The 21,863-nt window shown below is 34.0% G+C and overlaps 1 protein-coding gene across 2 annotated transcripts in view; it reads left to right on the top strand.

The window, feature by feature from the left end:
- FBXL17 (F-box and leucine rich repeat protein 17) overlaps positions 1-21,863 on the top strand; it is a 471,945-nt gene that overhangs the window by 285,700 nt on the left and 164,382 nt on the right. The gene's annotated exons all lie outside the window — the stretch shown is intronic.

Raw genomic sequence — 21,863 nt, 5'->3', positions numbered from 1 at the left:
AAATTGTATTGAGAAAAGATTTCAAAACATGTAAATCATTGGTAACACTATGTTCCATCTAAGATGTGCTTAAATTGGTGACATTGCCCAAGATCATAGGTCAGATGTTTATTGTAGAGTGTATGAGGCTATGAATTTCTGTAAGTTCCATTTCTGGGCACAGCACTGTATCAACACCATGGTATGAGAAATCCTTCCTACTTAGCACTCAATCATGAAAGTTGATTAAACATGAGCCTCCTTTGTTGGAAGGAGGAACATTCTCAGGTTGAGACTTTCAATATAAAATACTAAGGAAAAAAATCTTAAAATATTTTACAAATATATATTTTCTGATTTAGAAGTATTTAATCATAGCTAGCAATTAATATAATAATTGAGCATCTTTACATGTCAAGGAAAATATGTATCATCCTATTACATACCTGCATCTGGATACCGTAATTTATTTAACCTATCCTATTTGTGTATGCAGTAATAGAATTTCTGGGTCACAGGACATATTCATTGAAAGCTTTCTTAGTTTTGTTCATCCTGTAATTCTAGGATCCAGTGTATCCCTAGGCATATGTGGTGGTCCATAAGTATATAAATGAAAGGGTGAATAATACTAGACTACACTCCAGAATGGTTTTGCTAATTTGTGTTGTTGCTACATGTGTATCTGTTTCCCCTCAACAAGGTATGAAAGTTGACAACTAAGTCCACAGTTACCTTTTTATAAATAAACTGCTCTTAGAGTGAGAATAGAATCTCCAAATGATCAAAGACTCATAGTGGTGACTGTTTCCAGTGGCTCTGAGAGGGCAGTCATATAGTAGCTGGTTTTTGAAGAGGCATTATTAGTCTGATTCGTAAGTGCTTATTTATAATACAAGTTTTATTATACCTAAATATTTTTTAATATTTTGAACGTTTGGCTTAGAGAAACTATAATATAAAGTTTTCTATTTTGTTTCCCAAGATATAAAGTAATATGCTTCAATATTTTTACTAATTTTAAATAAACAATTAAACAATGTTATTTTAAAATTTATGATGAGGAATTCTGGCATGGGGCTTTAGGCACTAATTATATATTCATTTTATGCTGATTTGTTGCTTTTGTCACAGTTTCCAACAGCTTTGAGATGGGGGTTATATTTAAATCAAATCTATGATAAAATATTTTTTATCGAGATCCGTTTTGTTTTTTTTTTTTTCCAACTTCAGTTTATTAGAACACACAGGCCAGGATTTTGGTTAGCTTTCTGTGATTATACTGTTGTCCCCAAAGTGTATGAATCAAACTCAGAATTATGCTTGTGTTGATATTCAGCTGTACTAATGAAGAATGATAATTTTTAATAGAAAAGATATTTAAATTCTGGAACTTTATAATAGTGACTTTGAATATTTTACGTAACAGTGGCTTTGAATATTTTACGTAACTTGGGTTTCAGAAGAAAGCCTATTTTAAGCACTGTTTTTCCTTTTAGAGCAAAGTTCAGAGTCATCTTATTGTTTTATAACTAGCTAAAATGAACATTTTCTTTCATTTTAAGCTACTGCCAACTCTTTTGTCAAATGGGAATAATATAAATAAATTGTCACAGCTATAGTATTTATTAAGTCTAGTTGATATCAGTACATTTTATTGTATATTTTGTCTTTGGTCAAACGCAAAACATGGTTTTTTGCAATTTGGAAAGGCCTCTAGCTTCTAGACTATATTTATTGAGGCAATAGTTGGGCCATAGGATTTTCATTATTTAAACTTTAAAACATCATTTCATTTTCTCAGTTTATACCACTTTAATCTTATATTGTGAATTAATCAATCTAAATAGTTGAAATAATATTTTGAAAAGGATTTTAAAACATAAATAACCTTTGGACTCTGTTAACCAAAAAAGGGGTCCAAAACTTTTATTATAGAACAACGAAGCAAACTTGTAACTCAATGAAAGCCCTCTTTTCTGCCCTGATGGAGATTAGTATTTGTTGATTTAAAGAGTTAAGGTAGGAGCATTGTAAAATAAAATATTCAAGGAATTTGCATAATTTAAAATTATATAAATGCCCATTTATTCATGAGTATTCTGTTGAAGGACAAAGGCATTTTATTTGTATAAGAGCATGCTGATGGGAGTCACATCATCTTTCTTCTGTAAACTACACCCCAATTGCATCATCGGTGATTTCCAGTTTTCAGTACATTAAAGTGGGGTGAGAAAGATACTTGTAAAGCAATATGAATAGAATCCTTTAAAATTTTAAAGACCTTTCCCTAAACATTTTTTTTTTAATTAACTTATTTATTTTTGGCTGTGTTGGGTCTTCGTTTCTGTGCGAGGGCTTTCTCCAGTTGCGGCAAGCGGGGGCCACTCTTCATCGCGGTACGCGGGCCTTTCACTGTCGCGGCCTCTCTTGTTGCGGGGCAGAGGCTCCAGACGCGCAGGCTCAGTAGTTGTGGCTCACGGGCCTAGTTGCTCCGCGGCATGTGGGATCTTCCCAGACCAGGGCTCGAACCCGTGTCCCCTGCATTGGCAGGCAGATTCTCAACCACTGCGCCACCAGGGAAGCCCTCCCTAAACATTTTATTTATTTTTTTTAAGTTTTTGCTTTTGCTTGCTTGCTTGGGTTAATTAATGACATTTACATACATCATGAAATGATCACTATGATAAATCTAGTAACCATCTGTCCCCATACAAAGTTATTAGATTATTATTGACCATATTCCTCATACTGTATATTACATCCTCGTTGCTTTATTTATTTTATTACTGGAGATTTGTACCTCTTAATCCCCTTCACCTCTTTCTCTTCACCTCCCCTTTCCTCTGGCAACCACGTGTTTGTTTTCTGTATCTATGTTTTTGTTTTGTATAAGTGAGAACATATGGTATCTGTCTTTGTCTGATTTATTTCACTTAGCATAATACTCTCTATATCCATCCATGTTATCACAAATGACAAGATTTCTTTTTTTTTTTAATGGCTGAGTAATATTCCATTGTGTGTATATATACCACATCTTCTTTATCCATATGTCTATTGATGGACACTTAGGTTATTTCCATTTCTTGGCTATTGTAACTAATGCTGCAGTGAATAGTGGGTAATATCTTTTTGAATTTGTGTTCTTGTGTTTTTCAATTAAGTACCCAGAAGTGAAATTGCTGAATCATATGGCAGTTTTATTTTTAATTTTTTGAGGAATCTCCATACTGCTTTCCATAGTGGCTGCACCAATTTACAATCCCATCAACAGTGCACAAGGGTTCCCTTTTCTCCACATCCTCTAACAACACTTGTTATTTGTTGTCTTACTATCATTGTGACAGGTGTGAGATGGTATCTCGTTGTGGTTTCGATTTGCATTGCCCTGATGATTAGTAATGTTAAACATATTTTAATGTGTCCATTGGCCATTTGTATGCCTTTTCTTGGGGGAAAAAAAAAAAGTCTATCCAAGTCCTCTGCCCATTTTTTAATCAGGTTGTTTGTTTTTTTTGATATTGAGTTGTGTGAGTTTTTTTGTATATTTTGGATATTAACCTGTTATTGGATATATCATTTGCAACTATTGTCTCTTATTCAGTAGGGGACCTTTTTGTTTTGTTTATAGTTTCCTTCACTGTACAAAAGCTTTTTAGTTTTATGTAATTCCATTTGTTTATTTTTGCTTCAGTTTTCCTCTCCTGAGGAAACAGATCCAAAAAAATATTTCTAAGACCGATGTCAAAGAGCACACTGCCTATGTTTTCTTCTAGGAATTTTATGGTTTCACGTCTTGCATTTAAGTCTTTTATCCATTTTAAGTTTCTTTTTGTATATGGTGTGAGAAAGTAGTCCAGTTTTATTCTTTTGCATATAGCTGTCCAGTTTTCCCAACACCATTTATTGAGAAGACTGTCTTCTCCCCGTTGTATATTCTTGCCTCCTTTGACATAGATTAATTTGCCATATAAGTGGGGGTTTATTTCTAGGCTCTCTATTCTGTTCCATTGATTTATGTGTCTGTTTTTGTGCCAATACCATGCTGGTTTTGATTACTGTAGTTTTGTAGTATAATTTGAAATTAGGGAGCATGACACTTCCAGCTTTGTTCTTTTTTCTCAAGATTGCTTTGGCTTTTTGGGGTCTTTTGTATTTCCATACAAATTTTAGAATTATTTGTTCTCATTCTGTGAAAAATGCCATTGATATTTTGATAAGTATTGCATTGAATCTGTAGATTGCCTTGGGTAATATGATCATTTTAACAATGTTAATTTTTCCAATTCATAAACACATTAGTTTGGGTTGTCTTCAACTTCCTTTTATCAGTCTCTTATAGTTTTAGAGTACAAGTCTTTTACCTCCTTAGATTCTTTCCTAGGTGTATTATTCTTCTAGATGCTGTTGTAAATAGGACTGTTTTCTTTATTTCTCTTTCTGATAGTTTGTTATTTCTATACACTAGTAACAAACTATCTGAACTCCTGTATATTAATTCTGTATTCTGTAACTTTACTGAATTCATTTATCAGTTCTAACAGTTTTTTGGTGGCATCTTTAGGACGCTCTATATATAGTATCATGTCATCTGCAAACAGTGACAGTTTACTTCTTCCTTTCCTATTTGGATTCCTTTTATTTCTTTTTCTTGTCTGGGGATTGCCATGGCTAGGATTGCCAATATTATGTTGAATAAAAGTGATGAGAGTGGTCATCCTTGTCTTGTTCCTGATCTTAGAGGAAATGCTTTCAGCTTTTCACTGTTGTGTATAATGTTGGCTGTGGATTTGTCACATACGGCTTTTATTATGTTGAGGAGTATTCCCTCTATATCCACCTTGTTGAGAGGTTTTTTAAAATCATAAATGGATATTGAATTTTTTCAAAAGCTTTTTCTTCATCTACTGAGATGATCATATGATTTTTATTTTTTAATTTGTTAATGTTGTGTATCATATTGATTGATTTGTGGATCTTGAACCATCCTTGCATACCTGACATAATTTCCACTTGCTCGTGGTGCATGATCCTTTTAGAGTATTGTTCAATTCAGTTTGCTAATATTTTGTTGAGGATTTTTGCATCTATATTCACCAGGGATATTGGCATGTGATTTTCTTTCTTTTATGTGCTGTCCTTGTCTGGTTTTGGTATTGGTGTGATGCTGGCCTTGTGAAATTAGTTCAAAAGCATTTCTTCCTCTTCAATGTTTTGGATTAGTTTGAAAAGGATAGGCATTAACTCTTCTCTAAATGTTTGATAGAATTCACGTGTGAAGCTATCTAGTCCTGGACTTTTATTTGTTGGGAGTTTTTTTTATTACTAATTCAATTGTATTACTGGTAATCAGTCTGTTATATTTTCTATTTCTTCCTGGTTCATCTTGAGAGATTGTACATTTCCAGGAATTTATCAATTTCTTCTAGATTGTCCATTTTATTGGCATATAACTGCTCATCATAATTTCTCATGATCCACTGTATTTCTGTGGTGTCAGTTTTAACTTCTCCTCTTTCATTTCTGACTTTATTTATTTGGGCCTTACCTCTTTTTTTCTTGGTGAGCCTTGCTAAAGGCTTATCAATTTTGTTTATCTTTTTTAAAAAGCAGCTCTCAGTTTCATTGATCTTTTCTAATGTTTTTTTAGTCTCTATTTCATTTATTTCCACTCTGATATTTATAATTTTCTTTCTACTAACATTAAGTTTTGTTTGTTCTTTTTCTAGTTCCTTTTGTTGTAAGGTTAGATTGTTTATTTGAGTTTTTTGTTTGTTTGTTTCTTAAGGTAGGCTTGTATTGCTATAGAATTTTCTTTTAAAACTCCTTTTGCTGCATCCCATAGATTTTGGACTTTTGTGTTTACATTTTCTTTTGTCTAAAGGTATTTTTAAAATTTCCTCTTTTATTTATTCAGTGACCCATTGGTCGTTTAGTAGCATGTTATTTAGACTCCAGTTGTTTGTGGGTTTTGTAATTTTTTTCTTGTTGTTGATTTCTAGTCTCATACCATTATGGTTGTAAAAGATGTTTGATTTTCCTAAACTTTTAAATCATTTCACACCTAATTAAAATCATTTTTAATTAGTTACTTTTATCAAATATATGTGAAGCATTTAGTGTAGTTTTATAAAAATAATTCTTTTTCACTTTCACATTTAATTCACTGTAGCATTTAGTTAAATTGCACAATCAGAATAACAAATATGATTGGCAAACACACACGATAATGAATTTTTAAAATTTAATGTTTATTGTGGAAGGTTTTAAACACACATAAATATACAGAGAATCATATAATGAATTCTTGTGTACCCATCACCTGAACTCAGCAATTACCAACATTTTGCCATTCTTATTTCATTGATTGATCCCCCCAACTTACTTTTTCCTGGAGTATTTTAAATTAAATTCTGGACAAATTACCATTTAGAAACACTTCAGTTATCTCTAACAGATGAAGATTTTTTAAATGCACACATACAATACTATTATTACAACTAATGAACATAATGATAATTTCTTGAAGCCTCTTTTCAGCTCATTTATTTGAATTAGGATCCAAACTAGGTTACATGTTGCATTTGGTCTCTTTTAATGAATAATACTACTCTTCTTTTGCCTGTCATTCATTTGTTGTAGAACATGAATCGTTTGTCCTGCAAAATTTCTTTCATCCTGGATTTAGCTGATTGTCTTCTTATGGTGCCATTCAATATGTTTTGCTACCTGCCCACCCCCATATATTGTCTATAAATTGATAGATAGATTAGAGTCTCGATTAAATTTAGGTTCCTGGTTTGGGAGCAGTATACTGCATAGGTAGTGCTGGATAGCTCTTATTATATTAAATCAGGAGGCACATATTATCTAGAGATAATGGAAATTTTAAATTAAGTTATAATAGCTAAGATATGTATCATTTAATTTGTGCAAGGCACTGTTCTAAACACTTTATATATATCATTTCTTTTAATCCTTACAAAAGCCTTTTGAAGTAGATGTTCTTATTACACCCACTGTACGGATAAGGAAAGTGAAGCACAGGGAGGCTAAGTAACTTGCTGAGGTTCCCAAGCCTGGATTTGGTCTGGTCTCTGGAACTGAGACTACTGAGTCTGTGCTCCAGAGCACCCATTCTGCCTCTTGAAGGCAGTGACATTTCTAAATTACACTAAAAATAGTTAGGTGTGTACCAGACCCCTCCAGTAAACATACTGTCTTAATTCTATAAGCAAATGAATGTTAAAGGGTATACATTTTAAATAAAAAGTACTTTTGAACTATGTTGTTTACCACATCAACCTTCTTTGAAAATAATACCTTGTAAAACCCATATTTATTTTCTTACTGTGATATTTACTCTTACATTGACAAATTGTGATATTTTCCTTTTCCTGTAGTGGAACTTATAGAAAGTAAACTTACTTCCCTTAGGTAAATAGGTAAACATTTCTTTTGCAACATCAAGAAATATAAGCTGAGTTCCTTGAAATTCATGGCAGTTTGTAATTTTCAATAGCCATAGCATTTACAAAAGAAATTATTACAGTTTTTGTTGCTTCTTTTGCTTACATAAGGATGAGTATTCTAGTGTCTTCTCAATCAGTTTGGCTTAACTACTGTAGGAGATATGTTTACTGAGGGAAATTCAACAAAATCCACTTTATGTTTCCTTTGCACATTCTTATCCTATTTATATTTTAAAGTCTGCCTATCTTCATGTACAGTTTTTTTCCCTTTAAATCTCTCTATATTTTAATACATGCTCTTCATCCTTTTTATAAGACAGATTTTACATAGATATTTCTCTTTATCACTGCAAGTAATTCATTCCTTGTGCCTAAAAATAGTGTTCTGCTTTGTTGACATATGCTTATTAAAAGTGGTACATTTGCTATTTTTATTCAGAATTCCAAGTATATACAAGAGCATGACTTGTCTTATCAGTGTGCACCAATCCTTCACACACTCATTCAACAAACCTGTCTTGAGCATCTCATCAAGGATGAGTAAAACATAGGCCCCATGTCAGGTCAGACTCGAAGTCAGGTCAGGGTGATGACATATACTTCATACAGTGGTCACAACAGAGGGAGGAAAAACTAGGAGTCAAGAGCAACTGTCAGTCTGAGAAGAGTCCACTGCTGGGGTCTGACCAAACATAGAATGTAAATGAGTGAAGTGGGTCAAATGTAATCATTGGGGAATGGTGGGGACTGTAACAACTGAAGAATGCATGTCTGATCTAATGACACTCATATTCACAGGTTTGTTTAAAACACTGACTCAGCCACACAGACTGTGGCTAGGATGCCTATTTGTGACTCTGGTAAGGTCTAAGTACATGAAAAATTTAGTGTTTTGAGAAACTATCTATGTAATAATTCTGTTTAGTGGGCCAAGTCAGATAGACTTATGTAGAGTTTTGGGGCCAGAAGTCAATATCTAGGGTTTCAAGCTACAATGAAAGAAATAAATGGGGGACAAAATTTGAACAAAAGAAATGTACCAAAATCATCTTGGTCCATAAAACAGGGGCATAGAGGTTCCAAGTGAAGGATATAGCAGTAGGTTGGTACAAAGTCTGGCATTCTGCTGGATTACCATTAAGCAGACCAAGCACATGCCTAGTATATCACCCCGAGAAGGACAGCATCAACAATCTGAGAAAAGAAATTAAAATTAGACTTTGGTCTTTCTTTCATGAATTGTGCAGTTTAGTGGAGTTTTAAATTATTATTATAAAATTAGAGATGGAAGAGGAACCATATTTTTTTCCAGGACTCATGGCCTCTGCATGCCTTAATCTGGCCTGGATAAGCCAATAAAATTGAAGATTCCAAGCATAGAGGAATTAGGTGTTTGGCTGAAGACCAGGCTCAGGGTGACTGGGCATGGATGTTGGAAGGTAGCCTCAGTAACAAATGTGGCTGTACCCAGTTTGTATGAATACACAACCTGCTGGCCATTAAAACTTTTTTCAACCCCAAATAATTCTGAATGTCTTTTTATAATTAATGTTTGACATTGGTTGTACTAGCTATTAAGAGAGATTTCCAAACTCATAGATTTGGGCTCTGTATTAATTTTTGCAATAAACATGCATTTATTCTCCCTTTGTAGGGATTTACAGACATTGATTCTAATCAGTGTTTAAAGTTTACTTTGAAAAAAATTAGGTTGAATGTCTTAAAAGTTATATGGTGTAATTGAATAATATAAAAGTATAAAATAACTTTTAAAGGCTTTCATACAGTTAGTAACTTTGCAATTATTTCTCAGTGGTTTCCATTTTTAAATATTAATCTTTTGAAAAATAATATAATGGTTATATAATTCTTACTATATTTTTATGTATTATATTTTGAAATCAAGGTATAATATCTTTTCCTCTCATTGAATACCAAAGTTTGGTCATGTTAGGTTTATAGTAATATGCCGAATGTTATTAATATCTTCATTATTTTTATATTATATATCAAGAAGATCTTTCAGCTCTAATAGATATCCTCAAGTATAGAAACCTATACTGTGCTCGGCAGTGTTAATATGGCTCTGTTCACGAACTTTTGTATGTCTTGAACCTTAACTAAATGCTTTAAGAGATTTGTGACTCTTTCCTTGATCCTATTTGGGGGCTTTGTTTACAAAGAGTTCTTTAAATACCTACTGTATGGTTGCTTAACACAAATCATCTAGATCATAGGTGAATCATTTTATGTGAGACAAAAATAAAATTTACAATGGAGTGAAAAAAGATAAACTGTCAGGTTAAATTTTCTTTGATCTGTTTTGTTCTTTGTCTACTTACGATTAGAGAAAAACACCTTGTCTCTTCAGCAGTACTAAGCATCTTTATGTTCATTTGCAACTTCCATGGTTTTCAGCATGTTTTGGTGAAGTCTTTTATTTTATGTGCAGTGTATGTAGCTATGAAAATCAGCAGGCTGTGTGTTACTTAAAATTGGGCAATTGACTTAGATAATTAGTAACACTAAAAGAAAGGCAGTTCCATTATTTTTTTTCCCAGATTGAGGAAAACTCTGCTGAAAGGTCCATGGTATCCAGCTTTTACTATATGCTGACTAGTGCCAGAATCCTAACCCAGTTCACGGCAACACATTTTAAAAAATGCTCTTGGTGATTGGATAAGCAGTCTACCTTTTAAGGCACAACATTATATAATGTCTTTCACCAAATATTCAGCTAGGGTAGGAACCTTAAATGAAAAGCTTGATGCTTATCAAGGAGATCATAGTTTTGGGGCTGATTTTATATTGGTTTTTAACTTTTAGTTCAACTCATGAGAGAGAACATGGAAGACAACGTATAACGTTGAGGGCTAAGAACTGTCTGAGATCCCTTTCCTGAAGTTATCTGGTTATTGTTGGATAGTCGGGTGCTTGGAATAAAGATGATAGATGAGATGGAAGATATCCCAAAGAACTAGCGGATGGAATGTTGCATCTGGGTCAGAAAGCTATTGCAAAGAGTCTGCAGCGAGCATTGTCTGTTTAATGAATAAATTATATCATGTATGTGTACTTTTATATCATGTGCATTAAAAAAATTCTGGAAATATACAAATAAATTTTAAAATATTGATCAGTTTCTAGCTATCTTTTATTATTGTGTATTTTCTTAAAAGATAAAAACAGTAGAATTATTATCATGATGGGATCTTTGAATTTTTTAATGTAGAATGGTCTTAATTACATACACACTCGAATGGCTGAAAGTCTGATAACATCAGCATTGGTGAGGATTTGAAGAAACTACAATTCTCATAAATGTTGATGGGCATGTAAACTAGTATAACAACTTTGGAAAGAAATTCATTCATCTACTTCATACATACTGCTAATACTCTGTGACTTAGCAATTCTACTCCCAGGTTTTTAACCATGAGAAATGAAAGCATATGTCCACGAAAAGACTGTATAAGAATGTTCCTAGCAGTGTTATTAATGAATTCCCCCCAAACTGTGAACATTTCACCTGCCCTTCAAGAGAAGAATGGATAAAGAAACTATGCTATATACATATAATGGAATGCCTCTTGGCAACTGAAAGGTACAATCAGGAAAAACTACTGAAATGTTAAACAAAATAGATGAATCTCAACCTCTTACAGAGTAAAAATAAGTTACTCAAATATGATTCTATTTTTATGAAATTTCTGAACAGACAAAACTAAGCTACGGTAAAATAAAACAAAGTAACAAAACATATACAATGGTAGTTGCCTTTGTGGGTGGGTGTGGGCATTGACTGGAAGGCGGGGCATGAGGGAACTTGGTGGGGTGCTAGGAATAGTCTAGATCTGATAGGGGTTCAAGGTAGACAGATATATGCATTTGTCAAAACTGATTGCATTTGAGATTTGTGTATTTCACAGCAGGTAAAACTTTTTTTTTTAAAGAGAACCATTATAAACATTGAACTTTAGTTAATGATGTGTATGATAAAGTATTTATGGGTGAAATGTACTGATGTCTGCACTTAACTTTAAAATGCATTAAAAAGTAAGAATGGATAGATAGATACCTGGGTGGATAGAGAAATAGATGGGATACATCTGAGATAAAGCAGATAGAAAAATGTTAATTACGGAATCTAGGTGGTGAATAATGGCTTTGAGTGAACAATTCCTTTAAATTTCGGTATGCTTCAAATTTTCAATAATAAATTGTGCAAAAATGAGTGTTTATTCTAAAAAAGTTTAGAAGACATACCTTTTTGGAATTTATTCTAATTCAGGCTGAAGATTTGGTAGGATTCTTTAAGGTTTTCTTTTTTTCTCCCTTTCACAACTTAAAATTTTGTCTTATCCAATTATGTCATCTTAATTGCAATTAGTTTGTTACCTTTATTTATTTTTTAAATAAATTTATTCATTTTATTTATTTATTTTTGGCTGAGTTAGGTCTTCGTTGCTGCACGCGGGCTTTCTCTAGTTGTGGTGAGCGGGGGCTACTCTTTGTTGCGGAGCACAGGCTTCTCACTGCGGTGGCTTCTCTTGTTGCGGAGCACGGGCTCTAGGCACGCGGGCTTCAGTAGTTGCGGCATGCAGGCTCAGTAGTTGTGGCGCACAGGCTTAGTTGCTATGCGGCATGTGGGATCTTCCCTGACCAAGGATCGAACCCGTGTCCCCTAGCATTGGCAGGCGGATTCTCAACCCCTGCGCCACCAGGGAAGCCCCAGTTTGTTACCTTTATAAGTCATATTTCTTGGTGCCACGTGTGTAATCCAGTGATTAGTTTAATGCCATTTATTAGGCACTATATTCATTTCCTGTGGCTACTGTAACAAATTACTACAAACTTGGTTGCTTGAAAGCAAAAATATTTATTCTCTCACAGTTGTGGAGGTCAGACATCCAAAATCAGTTTCACTGGGCCAAAATCAAGGTGCCAGTCTCCCTCTGGAAGGAAGAATTCATTCCTTTTCTTTCTGGCTTCTGGTGGCTACCAACATTCCTTGGCTTATGGTCATATCACTCCAGTCTCTGCTTCTGGGGTAATATTACTATCTCCTCTCTTGTCTATGTCAAATCTCCCTCTGCCTCTCTCTTGTAAGTATACCTGTGATTGTATTTAGGGCCCACTCAGATAATCTAGAATAATCTCCCCATCTCAAATCTTTAATTTAATCACATCTGCAAAGACCCTTTTTCCATAAAAAAGTATAAAGTATATATAAAGTAACACTTGAAGGTTGCATGGATTAGGACCTGATGTCTTTGGGGGCCATTATTCAGCCTACCACAGGCATTTTTTTATGTGCCAAGTTCTGTGCTACGGCCTAAATAATAATAATTAACATTTAATTGCTTACTGTGTGCTAGGTGCTGTCCTATGTGCTTTACATTCATTTTTTTACTAAGGAAAAAATTGATTTAACATGAACATATTGGAGCATACATTTCTTTCTTGCCTATGTCAACTATTAAAGTCCCACAGTGCTAGTTTTCTAAGAAATGTACTTGAAAATTCTATTCCATACTAAATAACCCTGTCTTATTTGTGTGGAAGATGTTAAAATTGACAAGATTGTGAATTCCCTTTGGGAAGAGACTTGTCTTTTCCATCTTTGTATCCATTAGTTAGGGGCAGAGTAAGGGTTAGTAAATGTTTGTTGAATAACTAAAAGCACCTTTGCAAACATTATGAAATGTAACGTTTACAAAATCCTTGGAGATAGGTATTGTAATTTCCAGTATTTTACTGAAAAGACTTAGAGAAGTTCAGTTACGTTCCCAACCCCAGGACTGTGTCTTACACGTACACACATACAAAACTTTGACAATGTGAGCATTGGAAGCATATTTCTACTGTCCATGACTGATTGATTTTGTACAAGAAACATTAAATTTCAGTAAAATTTTGATATAGCTAAATATCATCTCTGTTTTATCATTGCATTATATTATTAATCATGTGCAATATACTTTTAAATTTTTAACTTTTTGAGAGGCCATTTTCATGTGAATTAAGTCCACAGTGGTATTAAGAAATGGGAGGAAATTTTCCACATGATACCGAATATTTTAACACTTTCTTGAAACTTCAGCCTTTCCCCAGAGATATGTCAAGCCTATCTAGTCTTTTTGTAACTTCTTTTGATCAGATTTTTTTTAACTCACTGATATTATGAATCTTATAAATAATCATACTTCCCTCTTTACTTTGGTTCCTTGAAAGTTTATTCCAAAATCTTATTCCACTTGTAGAAGCTTTTCAGGATGAATCATATCAATCCCTTCAGGGTGAGTATATCCCTAACTTTATTATTTTACTATCCATATTTTCTACCTTCTTAGCCCCTCTCAAATATTTCTTTTGTAGTTTTGTATGCATTTCTAGGGAAATAAGGCTGGATATAAGTAAACAGATGAAATGAATTTAGGCTCCTTAGTAATTATGAAATATATGAATGTATTATTGTATATGTTACATATAAAATGTTATTTTATATAGATATTGGTATGTTTTGTATATATTGTTTTTCTTCTTTTTCCTCTTTACAGCCACTATTTCAACTAATGTGTCCCTGAGTATATATCATGTTCACTGACTTGCTTATACTATTATGCTTTATATTTTCTTTCACCTTTTTCAAAGTATGATGTGGCATTGGATTGCCATTAATTTTCCCAAAGCCCCAGATTTTGCCCAGTGGCCGAAGAGTGTTCTGTGTCTTGATGAGAATGCACTTACCTTTCAATAATGGATCACAAAAAGGAATTTGTTCTCTAACTTAATTTTTTAATAAAATTCTGTCATTACCAGGGAAACACTCATGGTATCCCCCAGTAACCAACCATAGGAACACACAACTGATCAATTGACTCCAAACACATTTACCTGACATCCCTTTCAAACGTCTGGCATTGCTCTTGCCTCTTTATTCCACTAACAACCTTAGAAAACAATCAATTGCCCCTCTCCTCACCTCTCAGTCTTCTTCCTCGGAATATCAGAATGTATTTCTGTATTTACTTGGGTACGTGAGAGAAGTGTTTTGTGTGTAGAGCGGAAATATTAATACTGTTACTCCATTTTGCTACCTGGTTTGTCAATTATGCAGACAGACAAGTAACTATAATAATCAACAACTAATCAACAGCGGAGCATTTAGAAACATGCCAGAGGTGTGCTGTTCATTTTGATTTACGTTTTAAAAATAACATAAAACTGAGGACTGGGGTTGGGAGTGTTGCTTGTTCCTGCTGGCTGTCAGACATGATCTTGCCTGCAAGGTACCTGCTGTCTGAAACAAATAGTGAAATATGCTGTCTTCTTTCTCCATGCTTACTTACTGTCTTACTTTTGCAACTTTCTGCAAGGAGAAAATGGGTAATGCTTCCCCCCTATGGTTTCTATCAGTCTTAGCACTGGTTTCATTAGCTTTCCACCACTTTCTCCAAGAACAAAGAGATGTGTTTTCCCTTTGTAGGGAATAGACTGAGGACTAATTCAAGCAAAGCAACCTGAATTTTAGTGATCACGGCATTTCAGGGGCTAGGCTGCTAAAATTCCTTTACTATGTGCATTTACAACAATTAGATATTTTTTGATTGAGATAATTTGTTGATTTACAACAATTAGATATTTGTTGATTGGGAAGGGAAAAGTGTATTTGTTAAGAATTGTATTTATAAGTGTATTTATATACATGTGCACATCTATACTACATAGCACTTTGAATATAAATTAAATTGCTGATAATCAGTTCTTGTCATTGATGGATAAATTAAAGTGTTAAGAAAGAATCCTCTAGAAGCATATTTTGCAGGCAAATGGACTTCATAGTGTCAAGCATCATTGAACTGGCCAGGTGAAGCTAAGTAAGGTCCAATAGCCTTTCTCTGGAATTTTAAAATCTCATTCTATTGCATTTACTTGAATATTATTTAAGAAGGAAATGGGGAGGCCTTTGTTTCTCTATCCTTCAGATAAATAAAAATTAACTGAAATCAGTTGTCATTCTTCCTTTGGGATTAAAAATGTAAACTGCATACTTTTCATAAGAGGATTCTTGGTTAATGTCCCTTATTGTAGTTTGTAGAAATATATGAATTGTTTCTTTCTTTTTTATTTTTAAAGAAGTGTAAATGTTATTTCTTTTTACTAAGTAAGAAAGTTATCTCTCCGTGTAAACATAATGTACCAACACAACTAAATGTGACCCGCTGCCTCTCTTTCCTGTAAATGTTAGAGCAAAGGTTATTTCACCCCTGACATGACATTAATATGTAATGATATGGAAGAAAATAGGAATAAAGTAATGGGAGTCCCAGAGCTTTGGAAGTAGGTTTTATGAATTCAGCAGTGATGACCCTTAAGCCTCAAAGGGTTCAGAGTTCAATCTAGCTAAGCATCAGTAAGGTCAAATTTATGTAGTGTCCTTGTCTTCATCAGTGCCATGTGATCTTTCTCCTTTGGTCTTTCTGAATGGATATGCGGGTAACTTTATTCCTACTGCCTATACTTTTCCCGCTCCCTAACCTAGAACTCCTTCCTCATACCTTCTTTTTCAGAAACTAATAAGAAGCCTTCACCATTTTCTTCTCCCAATTACAGGATTAATTAGTTTTTTATAATTGTACTTAAAATCACCTGTAAGAATTCTTTTATTGGCTTTTGATTGGGCCAGAAATGTGCTAAGCTTAAAAATTAGTGACAAAGTGCAGGCTTCCTGAATATGAATGCTTGAAGCATGTGGGAAACATTTGGAATGGAGAATGTTGACCTGCTTTCTTTGTGTCCTACTACAGCTATCTAATTATAAGCTTTCAAAGATATCAAATTAGGTGCCCTCTTCATTGCATTTTACAAATATAGTTTTTTCATATTGCTAAAACCATTCTCAAACAAAATTTTGAGTGGTACATTGGGATGTTGGGAATCACTGTTAGCTAAAGTGAAACCATTCTTTTGACTTTTATAAATTGTCTTTACTGCTGTGTTTTATAGTCTTCTGAGAATTTGGCTTATCCAAAAAGAGATTCTGTGCCTTCCCAAGTGAGAAGGAAACCTTTTGTCAGCATCTTGTCTGAGTTAACTCCTTGGCTACACAGGTCATGGGAGGTCTCTGTTGAACATCAGTCTTTGGCTCTATCACAAAACTGGTATTGAAGCACAGGCCAGCTCCCCCAGTACAGAGGTTAAAGAGGCAATTAGTTACTACAAAGCCGATTTGTGGCGTCTTCTGGTAAGGAAGTACTTAACTCTTTCCTGAATAATGCCTGAAATCTCATCTTCAGTATACTTTTATAGTCCACTAAAATAATTTTGTCTTATCCATTTTAAATTAAAGGTGAGCTTAAAATATATGATGTCTGTTGAATTGAGACTTTCTCATCAATACTTAAAGCAGTAAGTGTAATGGGGGTGGAGATGGGCAGGGAGATTACCATCAATTGTATGTTTAATATTCCATCTAAATTTCATGTTAGCTGTTTGGAAGCCTAACAAGTCTGAAATATTTCTAGCTTTACCATTAAAGTTCTTATTTATTATTGTAGGACGGGGTAGGAGTTGGAACTTGCCAGAATTTTGCCTGACTCTTTTTTCAGAAAAGGAATGGCCTCTGATGAATCACAATTCACTGAACTGGACCATAGTTTTATACGTTTTTATATTCCTGTTTTGTTTTTTTTTTTTTTCAGGGCCTGGGCTTTTGCTTCCACACAGTAAATTTTTGTTACATGTAGGATAATAAAATCTTCTCTTCCACCCTCTATCTTAAAATATGCCAGAATACCATAAAGATAGCACCAGTCTTAACTGTATCAACATTGTGCAATGCCTGGATTCCCCCAGATATATTGGCTATAAATTAATGGAACCCCAAAAACCTTTAAGGATGGAGGAGATTTCTTAACTTTTCCTATTTCAAAATAACTACATTTTTTTTTTTCCATTGAAGAATGACTAAACTGCTGAATTAGGAAGTCTTACCTTTAAATTTTCCCCTTCCCTTTCTTTCTAGCATTTCCTTCAGTCCTGAAACATGACTCTTTTCAGTTGATTTTCAGTAGATATAGAGATAGTGATATGCTTTTTCTGCTGCTGGGTATGAACATTAACATCAGCCATAGCAGCAAAAATAAATAGTAGTTGATCTATCAAGGTTATAAGTATTATGTCCATCATTTTATAATAATGTGGCTTTCTGATTAGATCTTTTAACATTTCTGACACATAATTTACACTTAATAAAACCTTGTTGAAATAAATCAGAAATAGCTTAGAATCTTTTTTCTGCTGCTTGCATATTTGGAGGCACGCTTAGAAAAAGTTAGCTCAAGTTATTATATAATGGTTTAGTGTAGCTGCGGTAAAAGGATGGAACAACGGCTAAAATTAAAAACAAGACTTTTGGATAAATGTATCTGAAATATTAAAGCCAGAACCAAGTTTATCCAAATGTGTTAGTTTGGTTTCCTCTCCCCTGCCCCCTTGCTTTGGAAAAACGTTTAACCATTTTGTTTCTTAGTAGCTTAAGGAAAATGTGCATTTAAAAAAATACTGCAGGCTTTATTCTATTTGAAAAACATTTTTAAAGTTCTCTAAGAAACATTCAAATTACATTAAACATGTTTTTCTATATAAGTGAAGGAACAAAATATTCCCGTAAGAGCTGGTTTGTGATGGTCACTCCTAAATATTGTTAGAAAATATTATTTTGCTGTTGTATTACTCCTTTTTCAGTGCTAACTCCTACTTACTCTCCAGTTAGGAAACCTACTTAATGCTAGAGACTGTGAGGGAAAGGGTGGTCCAGACAGAATCAGCAGGTGACAACATCTGCTCTACCTCTTCCAAAGGTGTAACACCCCTGTTGGCAGAGATGTAAACCCATAGAATTTACATTTCAATAACATCTCAGGCCACTTATTGTGGTACATCTTATTACAAACAAACAAACAAACCACTCTTCTCATTGTGTAATCTTTCACTATCTCTGTGTGCCAAAATGGGCATCAACTGTTTAAGTAGCAACTACCTAAATTAATCTTGGATTCACTAATCAGATATTGGCTTTCCAGAGAATAACATTTGGTAAGTGAGAACTTAATGAATATCCCAAGAGACTTGTAACTGGTGGAGCTGGTGACATTTTGCATGTCACTCCTAGTCTTTGCCCCTGAGATATATTGTGTTTCGAGTGAACGCTTTAGCACTTTAATTGCAAGTCATCCTTTTAAAAAAATCTCTCTTGCAGTGAGCATCTCTTTTATGAGATTATCTTTAGATGTTTGCATGAAAAATTGACTTAAGCATACATTTGATACTGTGCTGTTAAAGGGATGGAATAGAAGAACGTTTACAAGAAAGTGTACCATGAAATACAAAGGGCGCTCAACGTATCAATTTGATGCCATGTATCACTTTCTCAAAATAGGCTTTCATTTGTCATTATGTACATTTCTTTAAGTTAAAGATAAAAATAACCACTGCATGCTGTGTAAGGTTAAGGTGTCGTGTTACTAGAAAAAGTACCTATGAATGGAATGTTTATAAATGAAATTATATTCACATATAACGGGAAAGGTACTGTTAGTAAATTCTTGAATTGATTCATCTTGTAAATGTTTAACTGTAAATTTACCCTTTTTTAACATAGAAATCTGTTATATAGTGCACATTCTGAAAGCAGGGTATACCTATAAATCATGTCCATTCATTTGCTGCACTGGGATTGGACTATACTTTAGTAAAACTCGATTTGGGGCTTTAGAAAAATCAATCAAATATCATTATTCTTTGTGTAAGATGCCAAATTGTGTTTTGGTGACCTCTGCTATCATTTAAATGACCCGTATATGAGTTAGTCAGGATGAGCTTTTGTAGCACAGAATTGAACCAAGTTTGCTCCCTTGTTTCTCTCTTTAGATCTTGTAAATCCTTTTTATTCCTTTTCGTGTGTGTGTGTGTGTGTGTGTGTGTGTGTGTGTTGCAGCCTCTTCTGCTTTTACCCACTTACAATCTATATAACACAGGGTGGTTTGTTGGCTTGTCTAGTTTCAGGAAATGATGAAAATGAAGTTCTATTTCTGAAACCCCCAAATAGATCACTTTTATGATGTGTTTGTATTTCAGGAGTTTTAACGTTTGATCTACGTGTTTATTCGACCTTAAACATACTTAGCTCCCCGTTGCACTTATTTGCCAATTACTTTATAGCACTGTTCATACTTTTTGTTTTAAATCTGTAGGGTTGTTTTTGTCTTGTTGCATTTTTTCTTCTGCTTGAAGATATATCTATTATCCAAATACAAAAGTGACTTAGGAAAGAACATCCTAAATTTTATTTAGAAATTCACCAAGCCACATACTAATGCATCTCTAATGGGGACATTTCTTTTCACACCTCTAAGGTGATTGAGCCTGTCCTTTAAAGTGAGATTTGCAAACCAGTGTCTGGCAGCTCCAGTTAGCTTCATTTGGATTTGAAACACATCACAAACAGTAACAAGGTCTCCTAGGACACTCCTCTTTGCAAGCAATGTAGTCATATTTCCTCATTAGTTCTTTTCAATTGTCACTAATGCCATGTTCCAGCTTTTGAGTAGGAGACAAAAAACATAAAAATTTGGTATGTATGTAGAATGGCCATTGTTTTCTATAATTCAAGGCTCTTTTGAATCCCTTTGATAGTTTTGAAGCTTACACAGCTTAATTCATTAACCTTTACCCTTCACATAAATCAGGTTACTAGGAATCTATTGCTAGGGAGACAGATTTTTCCCTCCACTGAAACTAAGTAATGCCTTCTCTTCTTTAAAAAAAAAAAAAACCCTATATTGCTCACAAAAGTACCTTTTTGCTGTTTTTCATATTTCATCAAATGTTTTAGGTGCATTTTAGAACATTATCAAAAGCAAGTGAGCATAAAATCACATTATTATAAAAAATAATTCTGGATGCTTTGGATACTTTGGAGCAGGTTTTCTGGCCCTTTTCACTGTTCTAACAGAGTTTATATATATATGAACTCAACAGCTGTTACTCAGGAATTTACAATGGTTGCAATTTTTTAATTCTCTTCAGAACCCTGCCAAAACATAAAAGCAAGAAAATAATCTGAGGGGAGGCAATTCAGAATGAACTAAAATATATTTAAATGAACCTAGGACATTTGATTTGGAGAAATTTTTCATATAGGCCCACATTTTTATAAAGAATGATGATGTGGGACTTCGAAGAAGATAGGGGTTGTTTTGTGGTTTCATGCAGGTGAGAATAGAATGTATGTCTTCTGATTCTTTATGCACTTTTGTTAAAACATGTCTCCTCTTGTTTCTCAGAACTCGGAAAGGTGGTTTAGTAGGTTTGTGTTTGATGTTCATGGGCTACTTTAACAATATTTGATATTCTTCTGCATTTTTCCACTATGCCATATTCCTATATTATGAATTTGTTCTTAATAATCTTATAGATTATTACTTTCCCTAAGGATATTGTTCTTTTCCCAAGTTTTGTAATTCCTTAGGTTGTCATGCATGAAATAGGAAATCTTTGAATGCACTGACCCATAGAAAATGTTGGTCATATGGTATTCTGAGGTTTATCCTTAGGGATGGTGGGGACGGGTAGGGGGATAATGGGAAAATTTTGAATTCTGGATTCTGAGTTTAGGAATTCATGGCTTACCCCTAGGGACAAAACTATAATTAATCACTGAGATTAATGAATATTCTCCTATTTGATATCTGTGAATAGGAGAGGGGATGGAGAAGCAAAGGTTTTAAATGTGGTCTTTGGTTCTTTCACTCTCCTTCTCACAGACTATGACTTTGCAAACATTCCTCCCTTTTTTTGGTATCATTTTTAATACCCCTTAAAAATTTCCATGAATACCTGTAGTCAAAAGGTGTAAATTACTAAGCCTTGTTTGTTGCCTGCATACAGTCTATGCAGTGAACTGGGAAATTCTCTGATGTTAATACACTAAATAAAGGTCACGACTAAAGCCAAGACTCTTAAAACAGAGTAGAATTATTTAGAGTAAATGTGGTCGACAGACTTGTGTTAGGGTACCTCCTGTAAATATACTCTAGAATAGACTCTAAAAGTTTTAGAAGGAAAGGACAGTCACCAGCGTGGTCTCTCATCATGACTTGCTGTCACTACAAGCTGCCTGGGAAACTAGGCCTAGACTAATCACAGGACTTCAGACACTAGCCAGGGACCTGATGTGGGGTTCCATTTTCACCAATTTGCAGTAACAGGATAATATAAACCACTTCCATTTTCAACTCTCAAAAAAATAACTATTTTACCTATTTATTTGAACCACTCAATTTTGTGTGTTAATATGATATTGAGTTTCAGACCAGGTTCACAGAACTTGGGACTTCTCAAATA

Source organism: Eschrichtius robustus, chromosome 2 (assembly GCF_028021215.1).
Source record: "Eschrichtius robustus isolate mEscRob2 chromosome 2, mEscRob2.pri, whole genome shotgun sequence".
In the NCBI taxonomy this organism is placed as follows: Eukaryota; Metazoa; Chordata; class Mammalia; order Artiodactyla; family Eschrichtiidae; genus Eschrichtius; species Eschrichtius robustus.
The sequence above is the reverse complement of the archived record's forward strand: the minus strand, read 5'-3'. Positions and strand labels throughout refer to the sequence as shown.